The sequence below is a fragment of the Sus scrofa genome, chromosome 1 (assembly GCF_054392235.1).
Source record: "Sus scrofa isolate SSC_HxYL_T2T_F1_AM1 chromosome 1, Sscrofa_HxYL_maternal_Yorkshire_Landrace_v2.0, whole genome shotgun sequence".
NCBI classification, from domain to species: Eukaryota; Metazoa; Chordata; class Mammalia; order Artiodactyla; family Suidae; genus Sus; species Sus scrofa.
The window spans coordinates 95,284,920-95,305,186 of record NC_139383.1 but is presented as its reverse complement, the minus strand read 5'-3'; positions in this window follow the sequence as shown (position 1 = coordinate 95,305,186).

Sequence of the window (20,267 nt, the reverse complement as noted above, 5' to 3'; positions counted from 1 at the left end):
TCCAAACGTGCTCTACTTCAGGGAGGAGGCGGATGGGGCCAGAATATGCCTTGTGTGCCATGGCCCCACCACCTCACCTTTCTACAGGTAGGGAGGGACCCAGCTAGGGCCCATCTCACAAAAGGCACAAAACTAGCTTCTGGGAGCTGCATTCACGAAAGTGAAACTCTCCTCGGGAAACCAAGCTCAGCCCCAATGCGTCTTTGCTCAGGAAAGCAGCGCTTTCTGGTTTCCCCCCTAGCCCAGTGCTTGCCATAGGAACAAGGAGTGTCTGGGCTTCCTGCTGCTCCGTGTACACTGGTGGTTTGCAGGTCATCGCTATAGCTGGAAACCAACTCCAAACGTGCTCTACTTCAGGGAGAAGGCGGATGGGGCCTGAAAAGGCCTTGTGCGCACTGGCCCCAACACCCCACACTTTGCCACCGAGGGAGCGACGCAGTTAGGGTCGATCTCAGGAAGGCACAAAACTAGCTTCTGGCAGCTGCTTTCGCGAAAGTGAAACTATCCTCGGGAAACCAAGCTCAGCCCCAATGCGAGTTTGCTCAGGAAAGCAGCGCTTTCTGGTTTCTCCCCTAGCCCATTGCTCGCCATAGGAACAAGGAGGTTCTGGGCTGCTTCCTGCTATCTGTGCACTGGTGCTTTGCAGGGCATCGCTAGAGCTGGAAACCAACTCCAAAGGTGCTCTACTTCAGGGAGAAGGCGGATGGGGCCTGAAAAGGCCTTGTGTGCACCGGCCCCAGCAACCCACTTTCCGCCAGCTAGGGAGGGACCAGCTAGGGCCCATCTCAGAAAAGGCACTAAACTAGGTTCGGGCAGCTTCATTTGCGAGAGTGAAACTCTCCTCGGGAAACCAAGCTCAGCCCCAATGCGTGTTGCTCACGAAAGCAGCGCTTTCTGCTTTCTCCCCTAGCAGATTGCTCGCCATAGGAACAAGGAGGTTCTGGGCTGCCTCCTGCTCTCTGTGCACTGGTGCTTTGCAGGGCATCGCTAGAGCTGGAAACCAACTCCAAAGGTGCTCTACTTCAGGGAGAAGGCGGATGGGGTCAGAAAAGGCCTTTTGAGCACTGGCCCCAGCACCCCACATTCTGCCATCTAGGGAGGCACCCACATAGGGCCCATCTCAGAAAAGGCACAAAACTAGCTTCTGGCCGCTTCATTTGCGAGAGTGAAACTTTCCTCAGGAAACCAAGCTCAGCCCCAATGCGAGTTTGCTCAGGAAAGCAGCGCTTTCTGGTTTCTCCCCTAGCCCATTGCTCGCCATAAGAACAAGGAGGTTCTGGGCTGTCTCTTGCTCTCTGTGCACTGGTGCTTTGCAGGGCATCGCTAGAGCTGGAAACCAACTCCAAAGGTGCTCTACTTCAGGGAGAAGGCAGATGGGGCCTGAAAAGGCCTTGTGTGCACTGGCCCCACCACCCCACATTCTGCCAGCTAGGCAGGAACCCAGCTAGGGCCCATTTCAGAAAAGGCACAAAACTACCTTCTGGGAGCTGCTTTCGCGAGAGTGAAACTCTCCTCGGGAAACCAAGCTCAGCCCCAATGCGTGTTTGCTCAGGAAAGCAGCGTGTTCTGGTTTCTCCCCTAGGTCTGTGCTTGCCATAGGAACAAGGATGGTCTGGGCTGCCTCCTGCTCCCTGTGCACTGGTGCTTTGCTGGTGGTCGCTGGACCTGGAAACCTACTCCAAACGTGCTCTACTTCAGGGAGGAGGTGGATGGGGCCAGAATATGCCTTGTGTGCAAGGGCCCCACCACCTCACCTTTCTACAGGTAGGGAGGGAACGAGCTAGGGCCCACCTCACAAAAGGCACAAAACTAGCTTCTGGGAGCTGCGTTCGTGAAAGTGAAACTCTCCTCAGGAAACCAAGCTAAGCCCCAATGCGTGTCTGCTCAGGAAAGCAGCGCTTTCTGATTTCTCCCCTAGCCCATTGCTCGCCATAGGAACAAGGAGGGTCTGGGCTGCCTCCTTCTCCCTGTGCACTGATGTTTGCAGGTCATTGCTAGAGCTGGAAACCAACTCCAAACGTGCTCTACTTCAGGGAGAAGGCGGATGGGGCCTGAAAAGGCCTTGTGTGCACTGGCCCCAACAACCCATCCTCTGCCCCCTAGGGAGGGACCCAGCTAGGGCCCATCTCAGAAAAGGCACAAAACTAGCTTCTGGGAGCTGCATTCGCGAAAGTGCAACTCTCCTCGGGAAACCAAGCTAAGTCCCAAAGCGTGTTTGCTCAGGAAAGCAGCGCTTTCTGGTTTCTCCCCTAGGTCTCTGCTTGCCTTAGGGCCAAGGAGGTTCTGTGCTGCCTCCTGCTCCCTTGGCACTGGTGCTGTGCTGGTGGTCTCTGGAGACGGAAACCAACTCCAAATGTGCACTCCTTTGCGGAGAAGGCGAATGGGGCCAGAAAAGGCCTTGTGTGCACTGGCCCCAACACCCCATATTCCGCCAGCTAGGGAGGGACACACCTAGGGCCCATCTCAGAAAAGGCACAAAACTAGGTTCTGGCAGCTTCATTTGCGAGAGTGAAACTCTCCTCGGGAAACCAAGCTCAGCCCCAATGCGTGTTTGCTCAGGAAAGCAGCGCTTTCTGGTTTCTCCCCTAGGTCTCTGCTTGCCATAAGAACAAGGAGGGTCTGGGCTGCCTCCTGCTCCCTGTGCACTGGTGCTTTGCTGGTGGTCGCTGGACCTGGAAACCTACTCCAAACGTGCTCTACTTCAGGGAGAAGGCGGATGGGGCCTGAAAAGGCCTTGTGTGCAAGGGCCCCAATAGCCCAAATTTCCCCAGCTAGGGAGGGACCCAGCTAGGGCCCATCTCAGAAAAGGCACAAAACTAGCTTCTGGGAGCTGCATTCGCGAAAGTGAAACTCTCCTCGGGAAACCAAGCTCAGCCCCAATGCGTGTTTGCTCAGGAAAGCAGCGCTTTTTGGTTTCTCCCCTAGCCCATTGCTCGCCATAAGAACAAGGAGGGTCTGGGCTACCTCCTGCTCCCTGTGCACTGGTGCTTTGCTGGTCATTGCGAGAGCTGGAAACCAACTCCAAACGTGCTCTACTACAGGGAGGAGGCGGATGGGGCCAGAATATGCCTTGTGTGCAAGGGCCCCACCACCTCACCTTTCTACAGGTAGGGAGGGACCCAGCTAGGGCCCATCTCACAAAAGGCACAAAACTAGCTTTTGGGAGCTGCATTCGCGAAAGTGAAACTCTCCTCGGGAAACCACGCTCAGCCCCAATGCGTGTTTGCTCAGGAAAGCAGCGCTTTCTGGTTTCCCCCCTAGCCCAGTGCTTGCCATAGGAACAAGGAGGGTCAGGGCTTTCTGCTGCTCCGTGTACACTGGTGGTTTGCAGGTCATCGCTATAGCTGGAAACCAACTCCAAACGTGCTCTACTTCAGGGAGAAGGCGGATGGGGCCTGAAAAGGCCTTGTGTGCACTGGCCCCAACACCCCACACTTTGCCAACTACGGCGGGACCCAGCTAGGGACCATCTCAGAAAAGGCACAAAACTAGCTTCTGGCAGATGCCTTCGCGAAAGTTAAACTCTCCTCGGGGAACCAAGCTCAGCCGTAATGCGTGTTTGCTCAGGAAAGCAGTGCTTTCCGGTTTCTCCCCTAGGTCTCTGCTTGCCTTAGGGCCAAGGAAGTTCTGTGCTGCCTACTGCTCCCTTGGCACTGGGGCTGTGCTGGTGGTATCTGGAGATGGAAACCAACTCAAAATGTGCACTCCTTTGCGGAGAAGGCGGATGGGGCCAGAAAAGGCCTTGTGTGCACTGGCCCCAACACCCCATATTCCGCCAGCTAGGGAGGGACACACCTAAGGCCCATCTCAGAAAAGGCACAAAACTAGGTTCTGGCAGCTTCATTTGCGAGAGTGAAACTCTCCTCGGGAAACCAAGCTCAGCCCCAATGCGTCTTTGCTCAGGAAAGCAGCGCTTTCTGGTTTCTCCCCTAGCCCATTGCTCGCCATAGGAACAAGGAGGTTCTGGGCTGCCTCCTGCTCTCTGTGCACTGGTGCTTTGCAGGTCATCGCTAGAGCTGGAAACCAACTCCAAACGTGCTCTACTTTAGGGAGAAGGCGGATGGGGCCTGAAAAGGCCTTGTGTGCAATGGCCCCACCAGCCCAACTTTCGCCAGGTAAGGAGGGACCCACCTAGGGCCCATCTCAGAAAAGGCACAAAACTAGCTTCTGGGAGCTGCATTCACGAAAGTGAAACTCTCCTCGGGAAACCAAGCTCAGCCCCAATGCGTCTTTGCTCAGGAAAGCAGCGCTTTCTGGTTTCTCCCCTAGCCCATTGCTCGCCATAGGAACAAGGAGGGTCTGGGCTGCCTCCTGCTCCCTGTGCACTGGTGCTTTGCAGGTCATTGCTAGAGCTGGAAACCAACTCCAAACGTGCTCTACTTCAGGGAGGAGGCGGATGGGGCCAGAATATGCCTTGTGTGCAAGGGCCCCACCACCTCACCTTTCTACAGGTAGGGAGGGACCCAGCTAGGGACCATCTCACAAAAGGCACAAAACTAGCTTCTGGGAGCTGCGTTCGCGAAAGTGAAACTCTCCTCGGGAAACCACGCTCAGCCCCAATGCGTCTTTGCTCAGGAAAGCAGCGCTTTCTGGTTTCCCCCCTAGCCCAGTGCTTGCCATAGGAAGAAGGATGGTCTGGGCTTCCTGCTGCTCCGTGGACACTGGTGGTTTGCAGGTCATCGCTATAGCAGGTAACCAACTCCAAACGTGCTCTACTTCAGGGAGAAGGCGGATGGGGCCTGAAAAGGCCTTGTGTGCACTGGCCCCAACACCCCCCACTTTGCCACCGAGTGAGCGACCCAGCTAGGGTCGATCTCAGAAAAGGCACAAAACTAGCTTCTGGCAGCTGCTTTCGCGAAAGTGAAACTCTCCTCGGGAAACCAAGCTCAGCCGCAATGCGAGTTTGCGCACGAAAGCAGCGCTTTCTGGTTTCTCCCCTAGCCCATTGCTCGCCATAGGAACAAGGAGGTTCTGGGCTGCTTCCTGCTCTCTGTGCACTGGTGCTTTGCAGGGCATCGCTAGAGCTGGAAACCAACTCCAAAGGTGCTCTACTTCAGGGAGAAGGCGGATGGGGCCTGAAAAGGCCTTGTGTGCACTGGCCCCACCACCCCACATTCTGCCAGCTAGTCAGGAACCCAGCTATGGCCCATTTCAGAAAAGGCACAAAACTACCTTCTGGGAGCTGCTTTCGCGAGAGTGAAACTCTCATCGGGAGACCAAGCTAAGCCCCAATGCGTGTTTGCTCAGGAAAGCAGCGCGTACTGGTTTCTCCCCTAGGTCTCTGCTTGCCATAGGAACAAGGATGGTCTGGGCTGCCTCCTGCTCCCTGTGCACTGGTGCTTTGCTGGTGGTCGCTGGACCTGGAAACATACTCCAAATGTGCTCTACTTCAGGGAGGAGTTGGATGGGGCCAGAATATGCCTTGTGTGCAAGGACCCCACCACCTCACCTTTCTACATGTAGGGAGGGACCCAGCTAGGGCCCACCTCACAAAAGGCACAAAACTAGCTTCTTGGAGCTGCGTTCGTGAAAGTGAAACTCTCCTCAGGAAACCAAGCTCAGCCCCAATGCGTGTCTGCTCAGGAAAGCAGCACTTTCTGATTTCTCCCCTAGCCCATTGCTCGCCATAGGAACAAGGAGGGTCTGGGCTGCCTCCTTCTCCCTGTGCACTGGTGTTTGCAGGTCATTGCTAGAGCTGGAAACCAACTCCAAACGTGGTCTACTTCAGGGAGAAGGCGGATGGGGCCTGAAAAGGCCTTGTGTGCACTGGCCCCAACACCCCATCCTCTGCCACCTAGGGAGGGACCCAGCTATTGCCCATCTCAGAAAAGGCACAAAACTAGCTTCTGGGAGCTGCATTCGCGAAAGTGCAACTCTCCTCGGGAAACCAAGCTAAGCCTCAATGCGTGTTTGCTCAGGAAAGCAGCGCTTTCTGGTTTCTCCCCTAGGTCTCTGCTTCCCTTAGGGCCAAGGAGGTTCTGTGCTGCCTACTGCTCCCTTGGCACTGGTGCTGTGCTGGTGGTCTCTGGAGATGGAAACCAACTCCAAATGTGCACTCCTTTGCGGAGAAGGCGGATGGGGCCAGAAAAGGCCTTGTGTGCACTGGCCCCAACACCCCATATTCCGCCAGCTAGGGAGGGACACACCTAGGGCCCATCTCAGAAAAGGCACAAAACTAGGTTCTGGCAGCTTCATTTGCGAGAGTGAAACTCTCCTCGGGAAACCAAGCTCAGCCCCAATGCGTCTTTGCTCAGGAAAGCAGCGCTTTCTGGTTTCTCCCCTAGGTCTCTGCTTGCCATAGGAACAAGGAGGGTCTGGGCTGCCTCCTGCTCCCTGTGCACTGGTGCTTTGCTGGTGGTCGCTGGACCTGGAAACCTACTCCAAACGTGCTCTACTTCAGGGAGAAGGCGGATGGGGCCTGAAAAGGCCTTGTGTGCAAGGGCCCCACCAGCCCAACTTTCGCCAGCTAGGGAGGGACCCACCTAGGGCCCATCTCAGAAAAGGCACAAAACTAGCTTCTGGGAGCTGCATTCGCGAAAGTGAAACTCTCCTCGGGAAACCAAGCTCAGCCCCAATGCGTGTTTGCTCAGGAAAGCAGCGCTTTCTGGTTTCCCCCCTAGCCCAGTGCTTGCCATAGGAACAAGGAGGGTCTGGGCTGCCTCCTGCTCCCTGTGCACTGGTGCTTTGCAGGTCATTGCTAGAGCTGGAAACCAACTACAAACGTGCTCTACTACAGGGAGGAGGCAGATGGGGCCAGAATATGCCTTGTGTGCAAGGGCCCCACATCCTCAACTTTCTACAGGTAGGGAGGGACAAAGCTAGGGCCCATCTCACAAAAGGCACAAAACTAGCTTCTGGGAGCTGCATTCGCGAAAGTGCAACTCTCCTCGGGAAACCAAGCTCAGCCCCAATGCGTCTTTGCTCAGGAAAGCAGCGCTTTCTGGTTTCTCCCCTAGCCCATTGCTCGCCATAGGAACAAGGAGGGTCTGGGCTGCCTCCTGCTCCCTGTGCACTGGTGCTTTGCAGGTCATTGCTAGAGCTGGAAACCAACTCCAAACGTGCTCTACTTCAGGGAGGAGGCGGATGGGGCCAGAATATGCCTTGTGTGCCATGGCCCCACCACCTCACCTTTCTACAGATAGGGAGGGACCCTGCTAGGGCCCATCTCACAAAAGGCACAAAACTAGCTTCTGGGAGCTGCGTTCGTGAAAGTGAAACTCTCCTCGGGAAACCAAGCTCAGCCCCAATGCGTCTTTGCTCAGGAAAGCAGCGCTTTCTGGTTTCCCCCATAGCCCAGTGCTTGCCATAGAAAGAAGGAGTGTCTGGGCTTCCTGCTGCTCCGTGGACACTGGTGGTTTGCAGGTCATCGCTATAGCAGGTAACCAACTCCAAACGTGCTCTACATCAGGGAGAAGGCGGATGGGGCCTGAAAAGGCCTTGTGTGCACTGGACCCAACACCCCACACTTTGCCACCGCGGGAGCGACCCAGCTAGTGTCGAACTCAGAAAAGGCACAAAACTAGCTTCTGGCAGCTGCTTTCGCGAAAGTGAAACTCTCCTCGGGAAACCAAGCTCAGCCCCAATGCGAGTTTGCTCAGGAAAGCAGCGCTTTCTGGTTTCTCCCCTAGCCCATTGCTCGCCATAGGAACAAGGAGGTTCTGGGCTGCTTCCTGTTCTCTGTGCACTGGTGCTTTGCAGGGCATCGCTAGAGCTGGAAACCAACTCCAAAGGTGCTCTACTTCAGGGAGAAGGCGGATTGGGCCAGAAAAGGCCTTGTGTGCACTGGCCCCAACATCCCATATTCCGCCAGCTGGGGAGGGACACACCAAGGGCCCATCTCAGAAAAGGCACAAAACTAGGTTCTGGCAGCTTCATTTGCGAGAGTGAAACTCTCCTCGGGAAACCAAGCTCAGCCCCAATGCGTCTTTGCTCAGGAAAGCAGCGCTTTCTGGTTTCTCCCCTAGGTCTCTGCTTGCCATAGGAACAAGGAGGGTCTGGGCTGCCTCCTGCTCCCTGTGCACTGGTGCTTTGCTGGTGGTCGCTGGACCTGGAAACCAACTCCAAACGAGCTCTACTTCAGGGAGAAGGTGGATGGGGCCTGAAAAGGCCTTTTGTGCAAGGGCCCCACCAGCCCAACTTTCGCCAGCTAGGGAGGGACCCACCTAGGGCCCACCTCAGAAAAGGCACAAAACTAGCTTCTGGGAGCTGCATTCGCGAAAGTGAAACTCTCCTCGGGAAACCAAGCTCAGCCCCAATGCGTCTTTGCTCAGGAAAGCAGTGCTTTCTGGTTTCTCCCCTAGCCCATTGCTCGCCATAGGAACAAGGAGGGTCTGGGCTGCCTCCTGCTCCCTGTGCACTGGTGCTTTGCAGGTCATTGCTAGAGCTGGAAACCAACTCCAAACGTGCTCTACTTCAGGGAGGAGGCGGATGGGGCCAGAATATGCCTTGTGTGCAAGGGCCGCACCACCTCACCTTTCTACAGGTAGGGAGGGACCCAGCTAGGGCCCATCTCACAAAAGGCACAAAACTAGCTTCTGGGAGCTGCGTTCGCGAAAGTGAAACTCTCCTCGGGAAACCACGCTCAGCCCCAATGCGTCTTTGCTCAGGAAAGCAGCGCTTTCTGGTTTCCCCCCTAGCCCAGTGCTTGCCATAGGAACAAGGAGGGTCAGGGCTTCCTGCTGCTCCGTGTACACTGGTGGTTTGCAGGTCATCGCTATAGCTGGAAACCAACTCCAAACGTGCTTACTTCAGGGAGAAGGGGGATGGGGCCTGAAAAGGCCTTGTGTGCACTGGCCCCAACACCCCACCCTTTGCCACTTACGGCGGGACCCAGCTAGGGACCATCTCAGAAAAGGCACAAAACTAGCTTCTGGGAGCTGCTTTCGCGAAAGTGCAACTCTCCTCGGGAAACCAAGCTAAGCCCCAATGCGTGTTTGCTCAGGAAAGCAGCACTTTCCGGTTTCTCCCCTAGGTCTCTGCTTGCCTTAAGGCCAAGGAGGTTCTGTGCTGCCTACTGCTCCCTTGGCACTGGTGCTGTGCTGGTGGTCTCTGGAGATGGAAACCAACTCCAAATGTGCACTCCTTTGCGGAGAAGGCAGATGGGGCCAGAAAAGGCCTTGTGTGCACTGGCCCCAACACCCCATATTCCGCCAGCTAGGGAGGGACACACCTAGGGCCCATCTCAGAAAAGGCACAAAACTAGGTTCTGGCAGCTTCATTTGCGAGAGTGAAACGCTCCTCGGGAAACCAAGCTCAGCCCCAATGCGTCTTTGCTCAGGAAAGCAGCGCTTTCTGGTTTCTCCCCTAGGTCTCTGCTTGCCATAGGAACAAGGAGGGTCTGGGCTGCCTCCTGCTCCCTGTGCACTGGTGCTTTGCAGGTCATTTCTAGAGCTGGAAACCAACTCCAAACGTGCTCTATTTCAGGGAGGAGGCGGATGGGAACAGAATATGCCTTGTGTGCAAGGGCCCCACCAGCCCAACTTTCGCCAGCTAGGGAGGGACCCACCTAGGGCCCATCTCAGAAAAGGCACAAAACTAGCTTCTGGGAGCTGCATTCGCGAAAGTGCAACTCTCCTCGGGAAACCAAGCTAAGCCCCAATGCGTCTTTGCTCAGGACAGCAGCGCTTACTGGTTTCTCCCCTAGCCCATTGCTCGCCATAGGAACAAGGAGGGTCTGGGCTGCCTCCTGCTCCCTGTGCACTGGTGCTTTGCAGGTCGTTGCTAGAGCTGGAAACCAACTCCAAACGTGCTCTCCTTCAGGGAGGAGGCGGATGGGGCCAGAATATGCCTTGTGTGCCATGGCCCCACCACCTCACCTTTCTACAGGTAGGGAGGGACCCAGCTAGGGCCCATCTCACAAAAGGCACAAAACTAGCTTCTGGGAGCTGCATTCACGAAAGTGAAACTCTCCTCGGGAAACCAAGCTCAGCCCCAATGCGTCTTTGCTCAGGAAAGCAGCGCTTTCTGGTTTCCCCCCTAGCCCAGTGCTTGCCATAGGAACAAGGAGTGTCTGGGCTTCCTGCTGCTCCGTGTACACTGGTGGTTTGCAGGTCATCGCTATAGCTGGAAACCAACTCCAAACGTGCTCTACTTCAGGGAGAAGGCGGATGGGGCCTGAAAAGGCCTTGTGCGCACTGGCCCCAACACCCCACACTTTGCCACCGAGGGAGCGACGCAGTTAGGGTCGATCTCAGGAAGGCACAAAACTAGCTTCTGGCAGCTGCTTTCGCGAAAGTGAAACTATCCTCGGGAAACCAAGCTCAGCCCCAATGCGAGTTTGCTCAGGAAAGCAGCGCTTTCTGGTTTCTCCCCTAGCCCATTGCTCGCCATAGGAACAAGGAGGTTCTGGGCTGCTTCCTGCTATCTGTGCACTGGTGCTTTGCAGGGCATCGCTAGAGCTGGAAACCAACTCCAAAGGTGCTCTACTTCAGGGAGAAGGCGGATGGGGCCTGAAAAGGCCTTGTGTGCACCGGCCCCAGCAACCCACTTTCCGCCAGCTAGGGAGGGACCAGCTAGGGCCCATCTCAGAAAAGGCACTAAACTAGGTTCGGGCAGCTTCATTTGCGAGAGTGAAACTCTCCTCGGGAAACCAAGCTCAGCCCCAATGCGTGTTGCTCACGAAAGCAGCGCTTTCTGCTTTCTCCCCTAGCAGATTGCTCGCCATAGGAACAAGGAGGTTCTGGGCTGCCTCCTGCTCTCTGTGCACTGGTGCTTTGCAGGGCATCGCTAGAGCTGGAAACCAACTCCAAAGGTGCTCTACTTCAGGGAGAAGGCGGATGGGGTCAGAAAAGGCCTTTTGAGCACTGGCCCCAGCACCCCACATTCTGCCATCTAGGGAGGCACCCACATAGGGCCCATCTCAGAAAAGGCACAAAACTAGCTTCTGGCCGCTTCATTTGCGAGAGTGAAACTTTCCTCAGGAAACCAAGCTCAGCCCCAATGCGAGTTTGCTCAGGAAAGCAGCGCTTTCTGGTTTCTCCCCTAGCCCATTGCTCGCCATAAGAACAAGGAGGTTCTGGGCTGTCTCTTGCTCTCTGTGCACTGGTGCTTTGCAGGGCATCGCTAGAGCTGGAAACCAACTCCAAAGGTGCTCTACTTCAGGGAGAAGGCAGATGGGGCCTGAAAAGGCCTTGTGTGCACTGGCCCCACCACCCCACATTCTGCCAGCTAGGCAGGAACCCAGCTAGGGCCCATTTCAGAAAAGGCACAAAACTACCTTCTGGGAGCTGCTTTCGCGAGAGTGAAACTCTCCTCGGGAAACCAAGCTCAGCCCCAATGCGTCTTTGCTCAGGAAAGCAGCGTGTTCTGGTTTCTCCCCTAGGTCTGTGCTTGCCATAGGAACAAGGATGGTCTGGGCTGCCTCCTGCTCCCTGTGCACTGGTGCTTTGCTGGTGGTCGCTGGACCTGGAAACCTACTCCAAACGTGCTCTACTTCAGGGAGGAGGTGGATGGGGCCAGAATATGCCTTGTGTGCAAGGGCCCCACCACCTCACCTTTCTACAGGTAGGGAGGGAACGAGCTAGGGCCCACCTCACAAAAGGCACAAAACTAGCTTCTGGGAGCTGCGTTCGTGAAAGTGAAACTCTCCTCAGGAAACCAAGCTAAGCCCCAATGCGTGTCTGCTCAGGAAAGCAGCGCTTTCTGATTTCTCCCCTAGCCCATTGCTCGCCATAGGAACAAGGAGGGTCTGGGCTGCCTCCTTCTCCCTGTGCACTGATGTTTGCAGGTCATTGCTAGAGCTGGAAACCAACTCCAAACGTGCTCTACTTCAGGGAGTAGGCGGATGGGGCCTGAAAAGGCCTTGTGTGCACTGGCCCCAACACCCCATCCTCTGCCCCCTAGGGAGGGACCCAGCTAGGGCCCATCTCAGAAAAGGCACAAAACTAGCTTCTGGGAGCTGCATTCGCGAAAGTGCAACTCTCCTCGGGAAACCAAGCTAAGTCCCAAAGCGTGTTTGCTCAGGAAAGCAGCGCTTTCTGGTTTCTCCCCTAGGTCTCTGCTTGCCTTAGGGCCAAGGAGGTTCTGTGCTGCCTCCTGCTCCCTTGGCACTGGTGCTGTGCTGGTGGTCTCTGGAGACGGAAACCAACTCCAAATGTGCACTCCTTTGCGGAGAAGGCGAATGGGGCCAGAAAAGGCCTTGTGTGCACTGGCCCCAACACCCCATATTCCGCCAGCTAGGGAGGGACACACCTAGGGCCCATCTCAGAAAAGGCACAAAACTAGGTTCTGGCAGCTTCATTTGCGAGAGTGAAACTCTCCTCGGGAAACCAAGCTCAGCCCCAATGCGTGTTTGCTCAGGAAAGCAGCGCTTTCTGGTTTCTCCCCTAGGTCTCTGCTTGCCATAAGAACAAGGAGGGTCTGGGCTGCCTCCTGCTCCCTGTGCACTGGTGCTTTGCTGGTGGTCGCTGGACCTGGAAACCTACTCCAAACGTGCTCTACTTCAGTGAGAAGGCGGATGGGGCCTGAAAAGGCCTTGTGTGCAAGGGCCCCACTAGCCCAAATTTCCCCAGCTAGGGAGGGACCCAGCTAGGGCCCATCTCAGAAAAGGCACAAAACTAGCTTCTGGGAGCTGCATTCGCGAAAGTGAAACTCTCCTCGGGAAACCAAGCTCAGCCCCAATGCGTGTTTGCTCAGGAAAGCAGCGCTTTTTGGTTTCTCCCCTAGCCCATTGCTCGCCATAAGAACAAGGAGGGTCTGGGCTACCTCCTGCTCCCTGTGCACTGGTGCTTTGCTGGTCATTGCGAGAGCTGGAAACCAACTCCAAACGTGCTCTACTACAGGGAGGAGGCGGATGGGGCCAGAATATGCCTTGTGTGCAAGGGCCCCACCACCTCACCTTTCTACAGGTAGGGAGGGACCCAGCTAGGGCCCATCTCACAAAAGGCACAAAACTAGCTTTTGGGAGCTGCATTCGCGAAAGTGAAACTCTCCTCGGGAAACCACGCTCAGCCCCAATGCGTCTTTGCTCAGGAAAGCAGCGCTTTCTGGTTTCCCCCCTAGCCCAGTGCTTGCCATAGGAACAAGGAGGGTCAGGGCTTTCTGCTGCTCCGTGTACACTGGTGGTTTGCAGGTCATCGCTATAGCTGGAAACCAACTCCAAACGTGCTCTACTTCAGGGAGAAGGCGGATGGGGCCTGAAAAGGCCTTGTGTGCACTGGCCCCAACACCCCACACTTTGCCAACTACGGCGGGACCCAGCTAGGGACCATCTCAGAAAAGGCACAAAACTAGCTTCTGGCAGATGCCTTCGCGAAAGTTAAACTCTCCTCGGGGAACCAAGCTCAGCCGTAATGCGTGTTTGCTCAGGAAAGCAGTGCTTTCCGGTTTCTCCCCTAGGTCTCTGCTTGCCTTAGGGCCAAGGAAGTTCTGTGCTGCCTACTGCTCCCTTGGCACTGGGGCTGTGCTGGTGGTCTCTGGAGATGGAAACCAACTCAAAATGTGCACTCCTTTGCGGAGAAGGCGGATGGGGCCAGAAAAGGCCTTGTGTGCACTGGCCCCAACACCCCATATTCCGCCAGCTAGGGAGGGACACACCTAAGGCCCATCTCAGAAAAGGCACAAAACTAGGTTCTGGCAGCTTCATTTGCGAGAGTGAAACTCTCCTCGGGAAACCAAGCTCAGCCCCAATGCGTCTTTGCTCAGGAAAGCAGCGCTTTCTGGTTTCTCCCCTAGCCCATTGCTCGCCATAGGAACAAGGAGGTTCTGGGCTGCCTCCTGCTCTCTGTGCACTGGTGCTTTGCAGGTCATCGCTAGAGCTGGAAACCAACTCCAAACGTGCTCTACTTTAGGGAGAAGGCGGATGGGGCCTGAAAAGGCCTTGTGTGCAATGGCCCCACCAGCCCAACTTTCGCCAGGTAAGGAGGGACCCACCTAGGGCCCATCTCAGAAAAGGCACAAAACTAGCTTCTGGGAGCTGCATTCACGAAAGTGAAACTCTCCTCGGGAAACCAAGCTCAGCCCCAATGCGTCTTTGCTCAGGAAAGCAGCGCTTTCTGGTTTCTCCCCTAGCCCATTGCTCGCCATAGGAACAAGGAGGGTCTGGGCTGCCTCCTGCTCCCTGTGCACTGGTGCTTTGCAGGTCATTGCTAGAGCTGGAAACCAACTCCAAACGTGCTCTACTTCAGGGAGGAGGCGGATGGGGCCAGAATATGCCTTGTGTGCAAGGGCCCCACCACCTCACCTTTCTACAGGTAGGGAGGGACCCAGCTAGGGACCATCTCACAAAAGGCACAAAACTAGCTTCTGGGAGCTGCGTTCGCGAAAGTGAAACTCTCCTCGGGAAACCACGCTCAGCCCCAATGCGTCTTTGCTCAGGAAAGCAGCGCTTTCTGGTTTCCCCCCTAGCCCAGTGCTTGCCATAGGAAGAAGGATGGTCTGGGCTTCCTGCTGCTCCGTGGACACTGGTGGTTTGCAGGTCATCGCTATAACAGGTAACCAACTCCAAACGTGCTCTACTTCAGGGAGAAGGCGGATGGGGCCTGAAAAGGCCTTGTGTGCACTGGCCCCAACACCCCCCACTTTGCCACCGAGTGAGCGACCCAGCTAGGGTCGATCTCAGAAAAGGCACAAAACTAGCTTCTGGCAGCTGCTTTCGCGAAAGTGAAACTCTCCTCGGGAAACCAAGCTCAGCCGCAATGCGAGTTTGCGCACGAAAGCAGCGCTTTCTGGTTTCTCCCCTAGCCCATTGCTCGCCATAGGAACAAGGAGGTTCTGGGCTGCTTCCTGCTCTCTGTGCACTGGTGCTTTGCAGGGCATCGCTAGAGCTGGAAACCAACTCCAAAGGTGCTCTACTTCAGGGAGAAGGCGGATGGGGCCTGAAAAGGCCTTGTGTGCACTGGCCCCACCACCCCACATTCTGCCAGCTAGTCAGGAACCCAGCTATGGCCCATTTCAGAAAAGGCACAAAACTACCTTCTGGGAGCTGCTTTCGCGAGAGTGAAACTCTCATCGGGAGACCAAGCTAAGCCCCAATGCGTGTTTGCTCAGGAAAGCAGCGCGTACTGGTTTCTCCCCTAGGTCTCTGCTTGCCATAGGAACAAGGATGGTCTGGGCTGCCTCCTGCTCCCTGTGCACTGGTGCTTTGCTGGTGGTCGCTGGACCTGGAAACATACTCCAAATGTGCTCTACTTCAGGGAGGAGGTGGATGGGGCCAGAATATGCCTTGTGTGCAAGGACCCCACCACCTCACCTTTCTACATGTAGGGAGGGACCCAGCTAGGGCCCACCTCACAAAAGGCACAAAACTAGCTTCTTGGAGCTGCGTTCGTGAAAGTGAAACTCTCCTCAGGAAACCAAGCTCAGCCCCAATGCGTGTCTGCTCAGGAAAGCAGCACTTTCTGATTTCTCCCCTAGCCCATTGCTCGCCATAGGAACAAGGAGGGTCTGGGCTGCCTCCTTCTCCCTGTGCACTGGTGTTTGCAGGTCATTGCTAGAGCTGGAAACCAACTCCAAACGTGGTCTACTTCAGGGAGAAGGCGGATGGGGCCTGAAAAGGCCTTGTGTGCACTGGCCCCAACACCCCATCCTCTGCCACCTAGGGAGGGACCCAGCTATTGCCCATCTCAGAAAAGGCACAAAACTAGCTTCTGGGAGCTGCATTCGCGAAAGTGCAACTCTCCTCGGGAAACCAAGCTAAGCCTCAATGCGTGTTTGCTCAGGAAAGCAGCGCTTTCTGGTTTCTCCCCTAGGTCTCTGCTTCCCTTAGGGCCAAGGAGGTTCTGTGCTGCCTACTGCTCCCTTGGCACTGGTGCTGTGCTGGTGGTCTCTGGAGATGGAAACCAACTCCAAATGTGCACTCCTTTGCGGAGAAGGCGGATGGGGCCAGAAAAGGCCTTGTGTGCACTGGCCCCAACACCCCATATTCCGCCAGCTAGGGAGGGACACACCTAGGGCCCATCTCAGAAAAGGCACAAAACTAGGTTCTGGCAGCTTCATTTGCGAGAGTGAAACTCTCCTCGGGAAACCAAGCTCAGCCCCAATGCGTCTTTGCTCAGGAAAGCAGCGCTTTCTGGTTTCTCCCCTAGGTCTCTGCTTGCCATAGGAACAAGGAGGGTCTGGGCTGCCTCCTGCTCCCTGTGCACTGGTGCTTTGCTGGTGGTCGCTGGACCTGGAAACCTACTCCAAACGTGCTCTACTTCAGGGAGAAGGCGGATGGGGCCTGAAAAGGCCTTGTGTGCAAGGGCCCCACCAGCCCAACTTTCGCCAGCTAGGGAGGGACCCACCTAGGGCCCATCTCAGAAAAGGCACAAAACTAGCTTCTGGGAGCTGCATTCGCGAAAGTGAAACTCTCCTCGGGAAACCAAGCTCAGCCCCAATGCGTGTTTGCTCAGGAAAGCAGCGCTTTCTGGTTTCCCCCCTAGCCCAGTGCTTGCCATAGGAACAAGGAGGGTCTGGGCTGCCTCCTGCTCCCTGTGCACTGGTGCTTTGCAGGTCATTGCTAGAGCTGGAAACCAACTACAAACGTGCTCTACTACAGGGAAGAGGCAGATGGGGCCAGAATATGCCTTGTGTGCAAGGGCCCCACATCCTCAACTTTCTACAGGTAGGGAGGGACAAAGCTAGGGCCCATCTCACAAAAGGCACAAAACTAGCTTCTGGGAGCTGCATTCGCGAAAGTGCAACTCTCCTCGGGAAACCAAGCTCAGCCCCAATGCGTCTTTGCTCAGGAAAGCAGCGCTTTCTGGTTTCTCCCCTAGCCCATTGCTCGCCATAGGAACAAGGAGGGTCTGGGCTGCCTCCTGCTCCCTGTGCACTGGTGCTTTGCAGGTCATTGCTAGAGCTGGAAACCAACTCCAAACGTGCTCTACTTCAGGGAGGAGGCGGATGGGGCCAGAATATGCCTTGTGTGCCATGGCCCCACCACCTCACCTTTCTACAGATAGGGAGGGACCCTGCTAGGGCCCATCTCACAAAAGGCACAAAACTAGCTTCTGGGAGCTGCGTTCGTGAAAGTGAAACTCTCCTCGGGAAACCAAGCTCAGCCCCAATGCGTCTTTGCTCAGGAAAGCAGCGCTTTCTGGTTTCCCCCATAGCCCAGTGCTTGCCATAGAAAGAAGGAGTGTCTGGGCTTCCTGCTGCTCCGTGGACACTGGTGGTTTGCAGGTCATCGCTATAGCAGGTAACCAACTCCAAACGTGCTCTACATCAGGGAGAAGGCGGATGGGGCCTGAAAAGGCCTTGTGTGCACTGGACCCAACACCCCACACTTTGCCACCGCGGGAGCGACCCAGCTAGTGTCGAACTCAGAAAAGGCACAAAACTAGCTTCTGGCAGCTGCTTTCGCGAAAGTGAAACTCTCCTCGGGAAACCAAGCTCAGCCCCAATGCGAGTTTGCTCAGGAAAGCAGCGCTTTCTGGTTTCTCCCCTAGCCCATTGCTCGCCATAGGAACAAGGAGGTTCTGGGCTGCTTCCTGTTCTCTGTGCACTGGTGCTTTGCAGGGCATCGCTAGAGCTGGAAACCAACTCCAAAGGTGCTCTACTTCAGGGAGAAGGCGGATTGGGCCAGAAAAGGCCTTGTGTGCACTGGCCCCAACATCCCATATTCCGCCAGCTGGGGAGGGACACACCAAGGGCCCATCTCAGAAAAGGCACAAAACTAGGTTCTGGCAGCTTCATTTGCGAGAGTGAAACTCTCCTCGGGAAACCAAGCTCAGCCCCAATGCGTCTTTGCTCAGGAAAGCAGCGCTTTCTGGTTTCTCCCCTAGGTCTCTGCTTGCCATAGGAACAAGGAGGGTCTGGGCTGCCTCCTGCTCCCTGTGCACTGGTGCTTTGCTGGTGGTCGCTGGACCTGGAAACCAACTCCAAACGAGCTCTACTTCAGGGAGAAGGTGGATGGGGCCTGAAAAGGCCTTTTGTGCAAGGGCCCCACCAGCCCAACTTTCGCCAGCTAGGGAGGGACCCACCTAGGGCCCACCTCAGAAAAGGCACAAAACTAGCTTCTGGGAGCTGCATTCGCGAAAGTGAAACTCTCCTCGGGAAACCAAGCTCAGCCCCAATGCGTCTTTGCTCAGGAAAGCAGTGCTTTCTGGTTTCTCCCCTAGCCCATTGCTCGCCATAGGAACAAGGAGGGTCTGGGCTGCCTCCTGCTCCCTGTGCACTGGTGCTTTGCAGGTCATTGCTAGAGCTGGAAACCAACTCCAAACGTGCTCTACTTCAGGGAGGAGGCGGATGGGGCCAGAATATGCCTTGTGTGCAAGGGCCCCACCACCTCACCTTTCTACAGGTAGGGAGGGACCCAGCTAGGGCCCATCTCACAAAAGGCACAAAACTAGCTTCTGGGAGCTGCGTTCGCGAAAGTGAAACTCTCCTCGGGAAACCACGCTCAGCCCCAATGCGTCTTTGCTCAGGAAAGCAGCGCTTTCTGGTTTCCCCCCTAGCCCAGTGCTTGCCATAGGAACAAGGAGGGTCAGGGCTTCCTGCTGCTCCGTGTACACTGGTGGTTTGCAGGTCATCGCTATAGCTGGAAACCAACTCCAAACGTGCTTACTTCAGGGAGAAGGGGGATGGGGCCTGAAAAGGCCTTGTGTGCACTGGCCCCAACACCCCACCCTTTGCCACTTACGGCGGGACCCAGCTAGGGACCATCTCAGAAAAGGCACAAAACTAGCTTCTGGGAGCTGCTTTCGCGAAAGTGCAACTCTCCTCGGGAAACCAAGCTAAGCCCCAATGCGTGTTTGCTCAGGAAAGCAGCACTTTCCGGTTTCTCCCCTAGGTCTCTGCTTGCCTTAAGGCCAAGGAGGTTCTGTGCTGCCTACTGCTCCCTTGGCACTGGTGCTGTGCTGGTGGTCTCTGGAGATGGAAACCAACTCCAAATGTGCACTCCTTTGCGGAGAAGGCAGATGGGGCCAGAAAAGGCCTTGTGTGCACTGGCCCCAACACCCCATATTCCGCCAGCTAGGGAGGGACACACCTAGGGCCCATCTCAGAAAAGGCACAAAACTAGGTTCTGGCAGCTTCATTTGCGAGAGTGAAACGCTCCTCGGGAAACCAAGCTCAGCCCCAATGCGTCTTTGCTCAGGAAAGCAGCGCTTTCTGGTTTCTCCCCTAGGTCTCTGCTTGCCATAGGAACAAGGAGGGTCTGGGCTGCCTCCTGCTCCCTGTGCACTGGTGCTTTGCTGGTGGTCGCTGGACCTGGAAACCTACTCCAAACGTGCTCTACTTCAGGGAGAAGGCGGATGGGGCCTGAAAAGGCCTTGTGTGCAAGGGCCCCACCAGCCCAAATTTTGCCAGCTAGGGAGGGACCCAGCTAGGGCCCATCTCAGAAAAGGCACAAAACTAGCTTCTGGGAGCTGCATTCGCGAAAGTGCAACTCTCCTCGGGAAACCAAGCTCAGCCCCAATGCGTGTTTGCTCAGGAAAGCAGCGCTTTCTGGTTTCTCCCCTAGCCCATTGCTCGCCATAGGAACAAGGAGGGTCTGGGCTGCCTCCTGCTCCCTGTGCACTGGTGCTTTGCAGGTCATTGCTAGAGCTGGAAACCAACTCCAAACGTGCTCTATTTCAGGGAGGAGGCGGATGGGGCCAGAATATGCCTTGTGTGCCATGGCCCCACCACCTCACCTTTCTGCAGGTAGGGAGGGACCCAGCTAGGGCCCATCTCACAAAAGGCACAAAACTAGCTTCTGGGAGCTGCATTCACGAAAGTGAAACTCTCCTCAGGAAACCAAGCTCAGCCCCAATGCGTGTTTGCTCAGGAAAGCAGCGCTTTCTGGTTTCCCCCATAGCCCTATGCTTGCCATAGGAACAAGGAGGGTTAGGGCTTCCTGCTGCTCCGTGTACACTGGTGGTTTGCAGGTGATCGCTATAGGTGGAAACCAACTCCAAACGTGCTCTACTTCAGGGAGAAGGCGGATGGGGCCAGAATATGCCTTGTGTGCAAGGGCCGCACCACCACACCTTTCTACAGGTAGGGAGGGACCCAGCAAGGGCCCATCTCAGAAAAGGCACAAAACTAGCTTCTGGGAGCTGCGTTCGTGAAAGTGAAACGCTCCTCGGGAAACCACGCTCAGCCCCAATGCGTGTTTGCTCAGAAAAGCAGCGCTTTCTGGTTTCCCCCCTAGCTCAATGCTTGCCATAGGAAGAAGGAGTGTCTGGGCTTCCTGCTGCTCCGTGGACACTGGTGGTTTGCAGGTCATCGCTATAGCAGGTAACCAACTCCAAACGTGCTCTACTTCAGGGAGAAGGCGGATGGGGACTGAAAAGGCCTTGTGTGCACTGGCCCCACCACCCCACATTCTGCCAGCTAGGCAGGAACCCAGATAGGGCCCATTTCAG